The sequence below is a fragment of the Lytechinus pictus genome, chromosome 1 (genome assembly GCF_037042905.1).
Source record: "Lytechinus pictus isolate F3 Inbred chromosome 1, Lp3.0, whole genome shotgun sequence".
NCBI classification, from domain to species: Eukaryota; Metazoa; Echinodermata; class Echinoidea; order Temnopleuroida; family Toxopneustidae; genus Lytechinus; species Lytechinus pictus.
The window spans coordinates 15609395-15625775 of NC_087245.1; positions in this window are offsets into that span (position 1 = coordinate 15609395).

The following is a 16381-nucleotide window of genomic DNA, read 5'->3' on the forward strand; positions in this document are numbered from 1 at the left end:
ACATATTTTTGTTAATACCAGTTTGAACTTAGATAAAAATTATAACCCGAGGCTATATTAGCAGCAGGGGCGGCGGAACCGGGGGGCGGCAGGGGCACTTAACCCCCTATACATAAAAAAATCCCAGTAGGAAAAAATGCCTTTTTTAAATGGAGAGTGCACTTATTTCAAAATGATGTACATGAATGTCCCTTTTCAAAATAAAATACCCTTTTTGAAGTCAAACGATACATTTTAGGTTGGAAATCACAAAATTTTTGGCTCGCGCTTCGCGCCCACATCATTTATTTTTTAGGAAGGCACTCACTTTGTTTTGGTTACAACTTGTGCTTATAATGTTCAATTTTCAGGTTTAAATGTCACAAATCTTCAGCTCGCGCTTTCCGCTCGCATCAAAGGTACACATTATGTTCTTGGTTTCAAACTGCTTAGAATATCCAGTTTTCAGGTTGAAATATTACAAATTTTCGGCTCGCCGCGCTTCGCATCAATTATTATTTATTAAGACACACAATTAAGTTCTTGGGTTAAAAAAGTGCTTAGAATGTCCAGTTTTCTGGTTGGAATATCGCGCTCGCGTCCATTCTTCAATTAGATGCACATCTTTTTCATAACAAAATTGCTCGGAATGTTTGATTTTCATGTCTTATTAGTCATGTTAGTACAAGCAATGTCTAGAATTTATAGCTCGCGATTTGCGCTCTTAACACCTCGCAAGAATGCTCTTTTAACAATAATTTGCGCGATTTGACCAAAAAGCGGCGAGTTTCACAACTTCAGATTTGAAAATGTTCAAACTGTTTGCTTGCTACGCTCGCTCCCGGAAAAATAAAGCCTAAATAGATATTTTATCAATCAGAAAAGACTTTGAAAAGGTTTTGCTCAATTTAATTACTACAAAACGCACAACTACTTAACACAGATGATAATCTCATGGTGAAAATATAAGTTTGCATAAAAAATGCAATTTTTTGCATATAAGTGCCTTTTTTCGCTTTGTCCCCCCCCCCAAAAAAAAAAAAAAAAAAAAAAAAAAAATGAAAATACGTTCCGTCGCCTATGATTCCGTCACCTATGGCACTCGCTGGTATTTGAATATATCATCATTTACACCCTCTCAAAGAAAGCAGACTTACTTTTGCCCTTTATTTTGCCCACAATGGAACTTACAGGAAAGCATATCAAACAGGATGCAAATGGAGGTCTATTCAGCCGGACGTTATTATACGCTTTGGAGTTTGGATTCTTGTTTGCCTAGAAAACGTAAAGTATTTCAAGAGTTTTTATATTTTCATTACATCTTTGTCCTTATTTCTCTATATCCGTAGCTCTACCATGTGCGTATTCGGGGGCGCCAAAATAGGGAGAAAAGGGAAGGAAAGAAAAGGGGTTGACGAATTGCTGTTTGACATGGGGGGGGGGTGGATGCGCCGAATTGATGTTCAACCTAGAGTATGTATATAGCGGGTGCCGAATTTATGTTTTGCTTAGGGGCGCCGAATTGATGTTCGACCTAGGATGTGCCAAATTGATCTTCATCCTAGGGGGGGGGGGGGGCGAATTAATGTTTTACCTCGGGGCGCCGTATAGATGTTCGACATAGGGGCACCGAAGGGCACCGAAATGATGTTTAACCTTGGGGATGGGGCGCCGAATAATTTGTTTCTATATACGGTTGTCGAGTTGCTGTTTGACATAATTATAGGGGCGCCGAATTGATGTTCAACCTAGGGGGTGCCGAATGGATATTCACCACACGCCAATTTGATATTTGTCTCGGTGCATCAAATTCAGGTTCAATTTACCTAGGGAGGGGAGGGGGTGCCAAACTCATGTTTGCTCCCATCAATTACCAATCATGTTCATGATTACCAAAAGTGCCTAGAAAGTCCTAATTTTAGATCAGAATATAAAAACAAATTCATCCTACTCTTCGCATTAATTGTTTAGTAAGGTGGCGATCCTGTTCATGGTAAGATAAGTGCTTAGAATATCTGACTTTGTATCAAAATATATAGATTTTTATTCAGCTCGCGCTTCGCGCTCGCATAAACTGTTTTGTTACTGATCATCCTTTTCATGATAACCGAAAATGCTTACTCAAATGTCCAAATTTTAGGTAAGAATATGAAAAAAATTTCATCTCGCTCTTTGCGGACGCATCAATGTTTAGTTAGATGACAATCCTGTTCATGATTACCAAAAGTGCTTAGAATGTCCACATTTTAGGTCAAAATATCAATCACTTTTTAAGCTCGCGCTTCGCACTCGCACAAATTTACGAGGTCAGAATATCAAAAATTTTGAACTCGCGCTTAGCGCTCGCATTAATTATTTAGCTATATACCCATCCTGTTCATGGTTATAAAAAGTGCTTATGATGTCCAGTGTTGGATTGGGAATTCAAAAATTGTCAGTTCGCACTTTGTGATCGCATAAAATGTTTTGTTACTGATCATCCTTTTCATGATAACCGAAAATGCTTACTCAAATGTCCAAATTTTAGGTAAGAATATGAAAAAAATTTCATCTCGCTCTTTGCGGACGCATCAATGTTTAGTTAGATGACAATCCTGTTCATGATTACCAAAAGTGCTTAGAATGTCCACATTTTAGGTCAAAATATCAATCACTTTTTAAGCTCGCGCTTCGCACTCGCACAAATTTACGAGGTCTGAATATCAAAAAATTTGAACTCGCGCTTAGCGCTCGCATTAATTATTTAGCTATATACCCATCCTGTTCATGGTTATAAAAAGTGCTTATGATGTCCAGTGTTGGATTGGGAATTCAAAAATTGTCAGTTCGCACTTCGTGATCGCATAAAATGTTGATAGATACTCATCCTGTTCTTGATTGCCAAAAGTGCTCATAGATTTTTTTCCCCTCAAATTTTAGGTCAGAATATAAAAAAAATTCAGCTCACGTTTCGCGCTCGTATCAATAATAATTGTTTAAATAATTCATATACATATCATGTTCACGGTTGCAAAAAGCGTAGAATGTTTGATCGGAAAACAGATGAAAATATCCCCCTCCCCTATTGGCGAAAGCTGGATCTAGCCCCGGTTAAGAAATTACAGCTCCCGCACATAATTTTAATATGGTCTACCACTCTGATGAAAAGTTGAACTAAATTGAAACCCCAAAACGCTTAAAAATTCTATGCTTTCTGGTCGCATTTATTCTTTTCAAGAAGTGGATACAACTTTGATCTTTTTTTACATGGACACACTATGGACACATTAAAAAAAATGGTCTTCGATTGCCTTTTTCACGTGGTTGTGGAATAAGACAATTCAAAATGCATTTAGGCACTTTGATTGCCTGAGTGGTCGGGTCGGGGTGCAATTTTCCGAAAAGTTCACAGGGGCGCAAAAATAGTGACCCCCTCGTGGTGCAAAATCCTGGATATGCGCATGTCCGTCGGGCATCGTTTCCACTTTTGTACCTCTTTATCTATACCGGTGTGATACTATATAAGTCCATGGATCAGTTTACTTCCATTTCGTCTGATGCCAAATCGTCAAATTGCCAACTCGCCTACTATCATTAAAGTCTACCATAATTATGTTCATCCACTATCGTCTAGTAACCAGTTGGTCCAATAGCCATTCAGTCCATATACCATTTGGTCTAATTGGACAACGTGCTATTGTGCAAAATGAATGAAAATGAATTGGATACTGGACCAAATAGTTGTTCGACGAAATATTGATGGACGGAATGGATATGGACTAAATTAAATCAGACCATGTGGTGAGTGCAAGTTGGCACTTGGCAGTCGACGACTTGGCAATTTACCAATGGACCTACTAGGCCACTAAATTGAACTTGTCCGAGTGTGCCATAACACCTAAACTGCAGGCTTTCTCATATCCGATACCCCCCCCCCCCCACCCCCGCCGCCCCAAGAAAGGGAAGGGGGGCATGGAGGAGAGAGAAGAAATAAAGAAAGAAGTAGATTGTTGAAAGGGAATCAAAATAATATGAATCAAAGGGAATGTAAACGCAATATCATACTCTGTTTGAATCGCTTCTCTTTCATGGAATTTATATTTTGAATAGATCGTTTCATTTCAGTCTTTCACATTATTTTACTTTCAACCCTGTATTTCATCAGCTTTACTATCAAAAGCCTGCGTAGCGAATTACAAAACGTCCCATCCTTGTTTCACCACCCATGACATTACGTAATTATCATTTTATTATTATCATGTAATGAAATTCATACTGTGTTTACACGCTGCATCTGCTGTCAGTTTGACTACCTTGTAAATATTTATTTACAAGGTAAAGCTTATTTCCAAGGTAATATTTATTTACAAGGTAAAGCCTATTTCCCCACTGGAAAATAGCTTTAGAGCTTTCGTGGGTCATCCTGTGTAAGCCTGTTGTTTTTAATGCTACTGTATATATATTATGGTGACTTGCGAAATAAAATCAATCAATCAATATTTTTTGACGATATCCAGTTGAAATCAGTGGCGTTCAAAATAATGGGGAAGGATTGGGGCTATATGGATTCCCAAATTTGTCACGGCCAATACAAAAAGAAAGCGAGAAGGGGAACTAATATCTGAATATTATGTCAAAATCTATCACCGATAAAAAATGATTTGTGCCCGACACATATATCTGGCCCCTTAATTCATATATTTTACGTTTATTATTTACGCCAATAGTTCAAGCAAGGTTCCTAACATCTTTCTGTATTTTTCGATGTTTACACAATTCCTAGCCTTGGGTTGGGGGTTGTGTGTATTCCTTATGTTCGCATTTTTTAATGTTATTTTTCTATTTATTTCAATATTATCCTCTCCAACTTTATTATGGTATGACTATTCAAGGAATTATAATTACTCGTTTGCTTGCATGCTCCATGACCGCTTTGCCTTCACTCCGGGGGGGGGGCAATTACATTGACGAGTGGATACCATGCGCGACCCCAAAAACACGTAAAAAGGATGTCTTTTTGTCAAAAACACAAAAATATTTAAAAAAAGGGTATCTATGTTGCTAGGAAAGCTACGTGTTTAGGGTAATATTTTCGGGGATGATGAAACAAAATTAAAATGTTTTATAAAGGATGTCCTTTTTGCCCCAACACTACGTGTTTAGAGTCCGACTTGCGCGAGTTGTGGAAGGTGCATGGGGCCGTACTAAACCAAAATAATGATGTGTAAAGGTAAAACCAACGACCGACGGACCCGACATAACAATAAAATATCGCTGTACTTGTTTAGGGGTTCATTTCGGGAATACTTGCCAAGAGTATCGTTTTGTTTCCAATACTTGTTAAGGGTCGGTTTGAGACGCCAATACTTGTTAAGGGGTGCAGTTTGAGAATATGGAAAATACGTGTTTGGGTGCTTTTCGAGACCCCATGGTCGCGCATGGTATCCACTCGTCAATGGAAGTGCCCCCCCCCCCCGGCCTTCACTTCTCTCAGTGCGTATTCAGAACTATTACTGTATTCTCATTGATCCCCCTGGAGTTGTAAAAAACCCATAAAGGCAAAATATTATATTTTCATCGGCAGCACATGTGCATTAATTACATCATCATAAATTAAGTACATCAGGGTCCATGATCAGAAAAAGCGTATACCCATTAAACCTCGCCAGATGGGGCTTGTCCCAAAATAAAAATTTTATTTTTGTCTCGTTTCGAAATTTCATTTTTATTTTGGCTGCTATATGCTTCAAGCACATATTTGCTTACTGTATATAGTTTGCCTATGCATTTTACTCATTATATATATATTTTTTTATATATTGTATTTCTCCAGTCACTACATATACGATTGTCACTTGTATTATGATCATGTCTCAAGCATTGTAAATTTGTTTTGTATATTATTCCAATAAATGCAAAAAAATCCTGCAAAAAAAGCCACATCACCACATAGTTGAACCATTCCAACTATTTATACGATCAATACGATCGCCTCGACTGATCTGATACGATTAATTATTCCGCGATTATAATTAAGGCCCTTGGAACCGGGGGTGCAAAGCACCCCCAAGATTTTACAAAGGGGTGCGGCGTGCATTATTTTCCATGTAGGCAGCTCCCCCTGGAATTCTGGTATAGGTGTCGAATTGGATAAATGTAGGAAAATTACCAACATTTTGTATTGGAACCTTTTTTAATGTTTTTCTTTTGCTTTGTCAAATTTTCCTCAGCACCGCCACCAAAAAAAAAAATCGTGACAGTGTGAACTTGGCACTTTTTTTTCAATCATAAAAAATGATTATATTATTTTCCCGCATGAGTTTTGAAATATTGACACGTACGCCAGAATCTCTTTGGTCCTAATATGAAGCATAAATTTCCACGTCTATAAAACAACAGTTATCATTCGTTTTTCCTATAGTTATAGCAGGGAAATGGGAGTTACAATTCCATTGATAAATAAGTCTAAAATGTTATGCCAATCAAGATGCAAGTCCCGGATGCAAGTAATGTCTTTGTCCTGCTCATGTCGCAGTCATTCACATTTTTTCAACGGTTGAACTGCTCGTGCACACTCTGTATGCGTATAGGCCTTTCCCGGAGGCCTTTCTTCCTCTCATTCGTTATAAAATTTCATCTTTTTATCAATTCTTTCTACTTGTTTACTGTCTATGAAGGGGTAGCAAGTTGATCTCCCATGGGGTGCCCCTATCTATTGCTGCATCATTTGTATCCATTTCTCTTTGACCATCCATTTCTTGGGAAAATACATCAATTGGATGATCCATTTATATATGCCTATCCATCCATTCTTTCAGTCATCCATCCACCGGTCGTGCTGATGGTTTGATTATACATGTAGTATGGACCTAATAGGTCCATGATTGTATAAAGTATAAAGCGCCCTACTATATCATTATAGGCTACCCCCCACCCCCTCCCCATACTACATAAAAACTCGGCGACCCATGTACACATTTCAAAGCAGACGTAATGTACATGCACAATTCCCTTGTACATGTTGCACCTTGCTGCTTCTCCAGGTTTGCTTAGTCTTCTTTCACATACGTTGTTGCACTTTGCCCCACGGCGTGCCTTGTAAAGTTCTGTTGTAAGACTCTACATGCTGGTCGGCCCTGGAAATCACAACTCTGAAGCACGTGCACCGCGCAATACTCAACTTCTCATTTTTCCATATCTCGATGCAAGCTTTCTTGTGTGGATGCAAAAATAAGAGTTTTCCCAGAAATCTTGTCCCTGACGTCATGTCTGCCCCCCCCTCATTTTTTGACTCATGACGCCTTTACTCTGCTTGTTCGACCTTGAGCCGTTGGTCCCCTGGTTGCTTGCTCACAGGCATTCGTGCTTTCTTAGCAGTCAGGTAAAAACCTCGGCACAGAAATAACAGAAATTAGCAACTTGATGCGTACGTTGGTCACATTCATGCTATCACGGTCTACACAATGTAGACTACACGTACGTACTTCGCATCAACAGGTTTCTCAGCTCACCTTTTGACCTCGCGAGTTCAATCTAAACAAACGAAGAGTAGTCAAGTGTTGCATTGGGATTGTATCTTCGTTATGTTTTACTACAGGCCTATATTTAACCCCGCATTGGGGTTGCATCTTCGTTATGTTTTACTATAGGCCTATATTTGACCCCGCATTGGGGTTGCATATTCGTTATGTTTTACTATAGGCATATATGATTGCATCTTCGTTATGTTTTACTATAGGCCTATATTTAACCCCGTATTAAACAAACCCTGTTTTATATCGTAGAACCTGCTCTGAAAGTAATCGTTTTTCTCTTCGCCCTTTCCCTTCATGCTTGGCTGTAGACAGAATGGTGGTGGCCGTCTGTTTAGAGTTTTAAATATTTTTGGTTTAACTTTTTTTTCCAATTTCTCCTCTGTACTTTGCGAGTGGATCTAAATAATCTGAAACTGACTGAAACATTCAGGAAAGATAAAAAAACACCAAAATATCAAATTAGGGTATGTTGTATCCATATCCCTTTATGATGGCTCTCCTGATTCTCTTTCACCAATCCACTTCTTTCTTTCTTCTCTCTCCTCCCTCCCCCTTTCCTTTGGGGAGGGCCAAGGAGTCAGTATACAGAGTATACATACAGTGAGCTGCGCTATAGCGCCTCGCTGTAGTTCCCGTATATGTATCACGCCAAGCTATACATGAAGGGAAAGGTGCATAAAAGAGCTACAATCCACATGAATAAAGATCAAACTCGGAACTCGGCCCTTGCCCATCTCTGGGATTCTCGTATCTCTTTTAGTCTTGGAGTACTTTCAGATTCATGACATAAGAGTCCGAAAGTAAGCCGTATTGGGCAATCCTTTGCTTCGTCATTCACGTCAGATAATCAACGTGTCTGAATCCTTTTTCACGCGTACGATACATTTATGGATATAGCTCAATATAGTATTCTTATCCTGTGTGTGCTATCGCAAATAGTGGATTATAACTGAAACTAATGCAGAGCGCAAGCATGTCGCTAGCCGCCTAGCATCGGCTCATTGAGCTTGCACGCACCGTTCGATGTTTGCTTTCTACTCAGCTACACACACAGAGTACTGCACTTTGTTGATACGGGGATTTCTTGATACTGCGCATGCGCCATGACGTATTTCATCAATATGCATGAGTCGTAATGAATATGCATGATTCGAACGGTGTTCTAATATCAATTTATTTTTTAACCCGAGAGGGCGTCAATAAGAAAGTTCAAACTTTTATCGTTTAACCGACATTTGTTATAATATATGTTTCACCCCTCAATATCATGAGAATATAAAAGTTATGCAAGTTTCTTTTCCGTGATAAAATAGAGCAATAATATAGGTATTTAATGAATGTAATAATTTCAAAATTGATTCATTGCCCTTGTCTGAGATCAACCAATCATACACTATACCTTTAATTCCTGCGTTACCTAATTTTGCGCACTGTCGAATATCTCTATATCTAATTAATATCTTGAAAAACTGATATCAGAAAAAGCGACCCAAAATTACTCAGTATGGTTATTTTCTTGAAGGTAATGTCTCAATTTGTGAAAATCTTGGCAAAACATTGGCAAATTTCGTTACCTTTTGCATCTGCTTCGGGAAAATTTGATCTTCTTGACAAGCATCAAGAAATCACCAGTTTGCAAGCAGAGGTCTCTAAATAAGTAAGTAAGATGTGATACCAACCAATTTATGGCATTTTAACCTCCATCTGATATAATTAACTTATCTTTGTCTGCTTGATTTCGTTTCAAAAGCTTTGCAAAACGATCATTGGCAAATTAAGGTCACACTTTTGTATGACACTTTTCAGCCGACCGCGCACTAGTCGATAGCCATGGAATTTTGAGATCGTGATACCAGCAAAACCCTCGACCTATTTTATAATTCCGTCAAGCGAATTTGACTTTGGGATCTTGGCGGGTATTTATGATTTCGATTAATTTTGTGTGAACTTTGAATTTTTTTTAATTGAAAACCAACTTCATGATAATTTTTACAATGTGCGCAAATTATGATCACCTCATCATACCACTAAAGGCGCTGGTCAGAAAATTGGGATCGTCCCACTTTACCTGTTTTCAAAGATTTCTCCACACAAGAAATCTAGGAAAGTTTATTCACCTGTCAAGTGCCGACATCCATCAAGTGCGCTAACATTAGTCAATGTAGATAGGAGGTCCTAAAGCAAGGCTTCACTCTAATTTTTTTTCTTGGTGGCCCGAAGAGTTTACCAAAATTATAAATTTCACATTCTTGGTGGCTCGCAAGGCAAATTTGGTGGCCCTTAAACAATAGAAAACATTACAATTTCTCAAAACTTTGGTAGCCCAACTGGACCACCAAGCGTGGGCTTTTGCAGAATTTTGGTGGCCCTACTCTGATGTTTGGTTGCCCTGTGACACCGGGCCAATGCTAATGTCAAGCCCTGCCTAAAGCTACGCACCAGCGGCACCATTCCATTGCGAATGCAATTTCAATGGCAAAATTAATGCGCACTCTAGCTCTGTGTGTGAAGCTGTGACTGCAGAGTGATGAACGATCTCTATTCAATTTTTCTACAGACTACAGAGGCTGAAATAAATCCTTGCATGCAGATAAAACCAGCAAATGTTTGGAATTTAGGAGTTATATTCACTTTAATTTCAGATTTTCCTATAATAAAACGGACATATTTTAGAAATTGAGGCACAGGAAATACTATTTCTTTGTATGATAAATCGAGTGCGTAAATTTAAGACCCCTTTGGCGAAATCAAGAGGTGTTCGGAAAACACGGCAGGATTTTCGTATTAGTGAGGTTTTTAAAAAATATTTTCTTCTTGGTTAAGGATCTTTAGAATAGTTATTACATATTAGTGAAAGATAATTTGTTCAAATATTAAAATTGGCATAGTTTTTATCGTTTGAAAACAATGTGCGTAGTTTTATGACCCCATCATAAACATGTATGTAAGGCCGATGTAGAAGGGGTCTTAAAGCTACGCACTTGATTTATCATGCAAAGAAATAGTATTTCCTATGCAGTAACTTCTAAAATATGTTCATATCATTAAAGGATATATGAAATTGAAGTGACTATAAGTCTATAACACCAAAGTTCCAAAGAGTTGCTGGTTTTCTGTGCATTTAGTGATTTATTGCAGCCTCTGTAGAAAAAATAGAATAGGAATCGTTCGTCACTCTTCAATCACAGCTTCCAACACAGAGTGCACATTTTGCACTTGACATTGCATGCGCGATGAGTGTTGCGTACCTTTGGGACCCCTAAGTACCATAACTTAATGAGGATATCTTTGTTTTCTGGGACAATCCCAATTTTTGGACCAGCGCCTCTAATGTTATATTGTTTAGATCTTGAGAGTTCTAGAAGTCCTGGGGTGGTATTCTGAAACAGTCATAAATTATGTCATAAATTTTGTCATTTCTCTCCCAGATGTGACACCGCTATGATTGTTACAAATCGGTATTCTGTACATTGTCTTTTCCCTATCATATCTCTCAAAGTTCCCACCCATCTTTTCGGAAGCAAACCAATCAAAATCATTGTTAGTTCCCAGTGGGAGCCCTTCTAGCCAATAGGAAGGCCCTGTGACAGGTAGGGCGTATCCCCAATACAGTTGGTGGCATCGCGCAACTACACAAATATTGATGCGCTTAATTACAAAGAGAGACAGGGAGCTGTGAAGGATTTTAGAGAAGTAGAAAAAGAAGGAAAACAGAGAAAAAGAGAGGAATTAATATGTAGGGCCTAAGTAATTGTAGCATGAAAAAATAACTTTGAAAATTGTCATGGATGATGAGTGAAACTAATACTACAATTTAATCTAAATATTATCATTATATGCTTGACATTCAGTCAGCAGGGTATCGGGATATTTGGTACTAAAAGATATGACAAAATTTATGACTGCTACTCCCTGTCATAACTTTTGTCATATCTTTTGCTTGTATAAAAGGATTACGCGAATTTAAAGCAACATATTTTTGGTGCGCGCTAAAGAGAAGAGACAAAATTTATGACAATTTTTGTAAGAAAAAGTTATGACATCCACCAGAATACCGATTTTGTCATATCTCTGAGAAAAGATAAAATATGGAGAAAAGACAATGTTCAGAATACCGCCCCTGGCTAAAAATAATCCAATATCTAGATCTATGGACAATTACACGCATTCGATCCTGCTCGAAAATTTGACGGAACAAAGCCATAATTTGGTATGTACAATGTATTCCCATATTATTTTGAACCTTATCCATAACCTTATTACTAGACCAAGAGTCATCATCATCATCATATCAGCCATGTTCAGCCCACTGCAAGGCGAAGGCCTCCTCAAGTTGGTGCCAAAGGTGCTTGTCTTGTGCTGAAGCAATCCAATTTATGCCAATGAATTTTGTGAGCTCGTCACTCCATCTCAATTTTTGTCTACCCTGATTTCGTGATCCTAGCCATGGTCTCCATTCTGTGATGCGTTTGGTCCACCTATTATCGTGTGATCTTGCAAGGTGGCCAGCCCATCCCCATTTCGTTGATTTAATTGCTTTGATTATGTCTATTACTCAAGTCTGGCTCCTAAACCATTGTATGGTTTTCCTGTCATGTTTTGATATCCGTAGCATTATACGTTCCATACTCTGTTCATGTGTTGAGTGGTTTTTAATTTCTGTTCCATTTTCTTTCTTACAGACCAGGTTTCGGAACCATAGGTCATTGCCGGTATAACGCATTGATTAAATACTTTTCTCTTAAGGCAAATTGGCATATTGCTCTTCATAATGTCATTGAAATTCCCAAAAGCGATCCATCCAGCTCTTGTCCTCCTTTTAACTTCATCCAGTTGTTCATGATCCATTCTGACGTGTTGCCCAAGGTAGATATACATGTAATGATCTACTTTCTCGATTTCAGGATTATCCATTATGATTCTTTCCTCCTTAGCAAATTTGTTGAACATTACTTTTGTCTTTTTCATGTTGATCTTCAGACCTACTTTGTTACTTTCAGTGTTGAGATCGTTGAGCATATTTTCTAGACCAAGAGTAACACACCCTAAATTTGACACGTGCCCAGATTCGACATGGCAAACCAATTTTACAAGCCAGCACTGTCAAACACCAAAACACACACCAAACACATTTTTATAAAAAAAGACACTATCACTTACATGTATAGTGAGACCACCCCATATCAACCACCTCTTTTGAAACCGACCACCTTGCGCGCATTAAAATTATTGCGTATTACAAATGATACGCGTGGGAGAGTAGGCGCAGTGTCCATAGGAACGGTAAGAATCGATTTTACGACAAAAGAAATGTAAAAATTTAGTAGAATTCATCATTGACCAGACCCGAATCCCGCCGAAAAACAGTTGTTCATACCAAAAATCCGAAAGGAAACAACTTTAGAACAAATATCCGTCGTCAATCGTTGAATCATGTGCCGGAGCTCGCAGTGGAAGTAGTGAGACGATCAATTAGCATGTTGACATCATAGAACTGATTTGGAAGAGTAAAAATATTTCACCAACGCGACAAGAATCAGCCGTAAACTTAGTGTATCGCGGGTGATCGGTTTCAAAAGACGGGTGCAAATGAGCAAATGTAAAATCGTCGCATTTGTTGTTCGCCGATATATACGCGAATAGAATCGGAGTCATCGATCGAAATGTGGGAATCTGATATACTAAATTTTCTGCACAAATTAGATGAATTCTAGGTAAAAGTGATAAATATTTTCGCAGATACGATGCTTAGAAAATTAGGTGGTGGATAAGGGGTAGTTCCAACCATACAGACCAGTCACTCACAAGTCTTTGACTGCCTGATTACCTGTTTCACCAGAAAACAATACCGGGTAGATTCAGTGGTCCTCATTTTATCTAGAAAATCACCTTAAAAAAGTCAAAATTTTCCCTAAAATAGCCGGAATTAAGAAATTCTTGGTTCTGTTCCAAGTTCCATAAACTTTTGAGAAAATTTAGGATAGTATCTTCAAATTTCCAATAAAAAAAGAAAAATTCAACGGCATTGAATTTGCACAGAAATCAAGTTGACGACAGCGTGCGGCAAGCCTTCATTCGACAGGGGTCCAGATTGCAATGCGGGAGCGAATGACAGCTGCAACTTCCAGGTTGCACATCGCATGTGGTGTGATGCAATTCAGCGGCTTTGATCTAGCACGCATTGACTTTTGAACGTGTGATGCGCTATGTCGAACGAAGGGTAGGGGATGTCGAATCTCGGCCGTGAAACATGGCGATACATTTCAAGACTTTATGAATTATTGAGATGGAAAATCAACATTGCAATTAAAAATAGACAAATATAGCCTATAGGGCCTAGAGTCTAGACCCTTATTAACAAACTGGTGGAAATTTAAACATTTTGTGAAAAGAAATTTTACTTTTACTTTTAGAACAAAAAAATATTGCAGAAAAGCTTGTCATGCTTGTCATGTCGAATCTTGGGCATGTTACTCTCACCGTCTCGGCCTAAGTAAATTAGACATCTAACGTTAGATCTACGTTACAGTTACTGAGTTAGGCCTAATGTTGTTTATAATTTTTTAATATTTAAAAAAAATATTATTTTCAACTTTTTTTGGGTGTGCCAAAACAAAAAAAAAAAAGTCAAAAGGATCTCTTTCCCCCAATTTCAATTTTAACTGTAGACTAGATTTAAAATATTTTAAAGATGAAACTTCCTCAGATTCAGAATATTATCTCAGTTCATTTGGTTTGGGGTTTTTTGCTCTCATTCATCCATCAATGTCCATCCATTCATTCAATCATCTCAATTCTCATCAACATGCATTCGTTCACGATCGACGTTCATTCAATTTCAGACAGTTCACTGGCACTGCACCGACACTGGAGTGGAGTCACATTCACTGCACAAACGCCAACTGAAGAACTACAAAATGTTATTTTACGATTACGGTGGGAAAAATAGTTACCTGAACGGGCTCTTGAATTACCATTATGAAGGCAAATTAATTACTATGCAGCTTTTATCTTATCAAATGACGTTAACGTGAGCATTAGTTGTTGTAAATGTCCTTTTACAAATTTAATCGCAGTCCAAAATCACAGTGTATTCCGCCATTTTGGATTCTGAAAAAGCAGCGCATGCGCATAGATTGAATTTGAAGAGCATGGTAGTCTGCAGGCACAGACCCTCACAGACCCTGAATGAAACGTTGATCAACAAGACTGTCTCCACGCAAAGACTAGCACATACAAAACTTGCTGTTTGAGCAAGAGTGCCTTCAGAACACAAGGCATGAGGAGGCTGCACATTCAGACCCTTAACTCGAGTAAAGGGTTTGCACAGCAGACCAGGCCCATGGCTGGAGATATCGATCCACCCCGAAGCAAGGTCCACTGGACGTGTTAGGCCTATTTTTGTCAGCTTTGTTTTATTTTGGTTGATTAAATACTGTTTTCTTTTGATAATGATTGTGAATGGTGGGATGAGAAAAAAAAAAAAACTGAAATAGAAAAAGAGAAAACAATGAGATAACATCATGGACAAAAAAGTTGATAAGTTAATATTGTCTGTCTCTCGAGCTGCTTGTTAAAAAAAAAGGGGGGGGGGGAGGGGGTGCCTTAAAAAGAAAGAAAAAACTTACATGACTGAAGATAGGTTGGAAGCAGTGGTGTACCGTACTAAGAAAACCTTGTCAGGACTGGGATAACCATATATATTCTCGGTAGACCTGATGGACCGTCAAATAATTGCAATTTATGACTTTAGTTTTTATAACATATGGAGAAGCTGCATGGGTGTAACACATCGGAACATATCACAAATCATTTTGGTCATTCAAACTCTTTATAGGCCTACTTTGTTGGATTTTGGGGGAGGGGGGACAAGTGGTAAACTCCCTCCTGAAATTCAATTTTAAAAAGTACACGAAGAAAGGTTCGAAGCCATGGATTAAATTGAATGTAATTAAATGAGAAAAATCTGAGATGAGTATTTTGGCAAATATATTTTTAAGTCTCATAAAATTGCATATTAGAACATCATTATTTGGCCTGTAGGCCTACATGTATTTGATTTTTATTTTTTTAATTTTTTTGGGGGGTGGGGGGCACATAAAAGAGGGTGGATAAAAATGGAAAAAGCATGGGCAAAATGTTTCATAAACTGCTTATTAAGATACAAATGACTTTACATTGGCTGAGGAATAGACAATATAGTGGTTTCTCTTTTCATGAGCATTTTAAATTGTGAAGATATTAACCAGGGACAAATCCAGGATTTTCCAAAAGGGGGTATTTTTGTACAGAAAAAATTTAAAAAGCCCCCCCAAAAGGCCTTCTCTCCCAATTAATGGAAAATTTTACAAGCGGCAAACAAGGGTCTTCATTTGTGTATGCACGACAAAATCCCCTAACAAATATTTGTTATGGCTCTCAAAAAGGGGAGGGGGGGGGGGCATGGGCCGAATGTGCCCCCTACCTGGATCCGCGGCTGATATTAACATTCTTACTGTGGTGTTGCAATTTGCAAAGTATATTATAAGTTTGGATGAAATAATTTGATATATAAGGCAACCTTGAATCAGGAACAACCCACAACTCATAAATGTGGAAATTCATACTCCAATTTATTTATGCATAACTTTGAATTTTGCAGATGGAACCCCCAGTTGGTCAAAAAGACGATGATGATCTAAAATTGCAGACGAATTAAGATGAAGGAAAACTGAGTAATGATGCTGAACTTGTGCTGAAATGTTGACTAAGGAACCCATTAGGGTCTGTGACATACTGTACACAAATTAATGAACAGCTTCATGCCCCCCGCTTTCATGCATGCATTGTGAATATTTCAATTAAACTGAGCCTATACACACAAAAATGACACTCTACACAAAGAAAAG